Source organism: Adiantum capillus-veneris, chromosome 9 (assembly GCF_014529385.1).
Source record: "Adiantum capillus-veneris isolate H3 chromosome 9, ASM1452938v2, whole genome shotgun sequence".
Lineage (NCBI taxonomy): Eukaryota > Viridiplantae > Streptophyta > Polypodiopsida > Polypodiales > Pteridaceae > Adiantum > Adiantum capillus-veneris.
Window position 1 is genome coordinate 157,776,128 of NC_140939.1, and position 2,630 is coordinate 157,778,757.

Genomic DNA, 2,630 nt, shown 5'->3' on the forward strand with positions numbered 1-2,630 from the left:
GATAGAGCGAGGAGAAAACAAAGAGACAGAGAGAGGGAGAGAGAGAGAGATAAAAAACCAAAGAGAGAGAGAGAGGGGGAGAAGACGAAAGAGAGAGATAAGGGGAGAAAACAAAGAGAGAGAGAGAGAGAGAGAGAGAGAGAGAGAGAGAGAGAGAGAGAGAGAGATTAGGTTAAGATTTAAATTAGATTAGATTAGATTACATTTAGATTTATGTTTATGTTGTGTTTAAGGTTAGGTTAGATTTAGATTTACGTTAGATTAAGTTAGGTTAGATTTAAAATTAGGAAAGTATTAACACTAGGTTGGTAACCTAACAGGACATAAAAGTGTCCTTTCAGGGTTTTGAAAAAAACCTCCAAAACCATAGTAGATCCACTCATTTTTAAAAATCCTTTCATGAGGTTATAGTTCAAGGCCTACTACACATGTAAAAAATAAGAAACTTGTAAAATTTCTCATCTTTTGGTCACACCAAGCCTCCAAAGTTGATGGACCAGTACATTTTCATCAAAACAGTCATTTCTTACGTTTTGTTGCATAAAAATAAGATTAGGGATTTTTGTAGGACTTGAGATAAATTCCCTAGTTAAATTCAATGGGTTGGTGACCAGAACATATGATTGCTTCTCACTCACTATTTTTTGTTTTGCCAAAAGAAATAGGTACAAAAAGTTGAATTTTTACCATTCTGCAAACCTATCATCAAAGTTTCTATAGCCACACTCATTACAAATAATATATGCATGTTTTCTTAGTTCCTTGTTGTTATTTAGGTTCATAAGGAGCCATGGCGCATGTCAAAAGAATATTACATCTCTTACCAAGGGGAATCTTGGGGACAAAGATGAAGTGCTAAATACAGCAAACATGAAAAATCTGGGTTCAACATTATGAGTTGTAGAATCCCATAGAAACTATTCAATATCTAGCCAAATTTGATCCTTATGACTAGATATGGTTACTACCTACAAAATGCATGTAGTTGTCACAAGAAACTAACAATATTGAAAAAGCTATACTTGATATACTAAAATGTTTTGTTTTCTTCTATAATTGAAAAAATCAATCATCGTTGTCTACTATGCAAAATAGGGTATTAAGTGCCCCAAAACTCAAGGAATATTAGATTTACGTTACAATATGCGACATAGAAAATCAAAAATGCATTTGGATATCATGAAAGCCACCAAAAAAATCATAGAAGAGCTAAAATTGGCTAAAAAACAGGATTTGACAATTTTTGTAATTTGGTCATAACTTACAACTTTAACATTTATTTCTCCCTAGAAGCATCAGGATGTGTTGAGGACTACTAAAGATAGTTCTCTAGCATTATAGACCTCACAAACATGAATTCTAGAGTGGTATAGTTGCAAAAAGTTGAAAAAAGCCAAAAACAGGACCCGTTTTTTCACACAGTTTAGTTTGTGAAATGTTGTGCAAGGACAATGTTAAAGATGGAATTGATATTCCAAAAAAATGTCGAGTTTTTTCAGCTCATGAGACAACTTTCTAGATAGATAGCACTTCAAAATCCATTTTGAAACTCTTGACATAATTCAAGGAAAATGGTCACTTAACAGGACATAAAAGTGTCCCAGAACATAAAAGTGTCCCATTACCAACCTAGTGTTAAAGATTATCTAGCTATGTTAGATTTAAGTTAGATTACATTTAGGTTAAGGATTTAAGAATGGAGTAGATTTAGGTTTATGTTGAGTTTAATATTAAAATAGATTTAGATTTAAGATTAAGACCAGAATTTAAAATTAACTAAATTAAATTTAGATTTAAGTTATATTACATTTAGGTTTAGGTTAGATCTAAGATTAGATTAGAATTATGCTTATTTTGAGTTAAAGATTAGATTAGATCTAGATTTATGTTTGATGGACTAACTTTTTTTAGATTTAGGTTAGATTTTATTGCATGTCAATGAAGGCGCGCTTTGCCCAAAGAGCAAACACTAGTTACACAACAATATATATATTCCTATCAGAATCTAACACATGTTAACTCACACACTAACCATATTCAATTAGTCGTAAATCACCACATGTTCAATTAGGTTAGATTTAAGATTAGGTTTTGGATTGAGTTTTTATATTAGAGTTAGACGAACGATGATCCCTCTCTTCCTCTCTAGGATGTGACCTTAAGTTGGAAAGCTTTCAACGGCATGATACTTAGATTGGAGGCCAACATGTAATGTGCTAAGTAATCCCTCGAACAAAGATCTACTGTGAAAAGATGTTAAGATGATGTGAAATGCCACAGCTAGAGAAGAGGCAAAGGGGTTGTGTCCACTATATGCACTATCATGTAGATGTGGGTGTGTAGATTTCTCGTACCCACAAATATAGGCATTGACCAATAAAGACGAGATTATAACCCGGTGGTTCTGATCTCCATGCACCTCTAGACCGAGGTGTGCGGGGATTGAACATGACTAGAGAATGTGAGGTAGTTTACAGTGTGAACAAAGAGAGAGAGAGAGAGAGAGAGAGAGAGAGAGAGAGAGAGAGAGAGAGAGAGAGAGATAAAAGACGGAGGATGCCAATAGAAAATTAAATTTATGTCCAGGTTATAAGGTTTTTACCCTCATTACGAGTAGTGACGAGGATGTG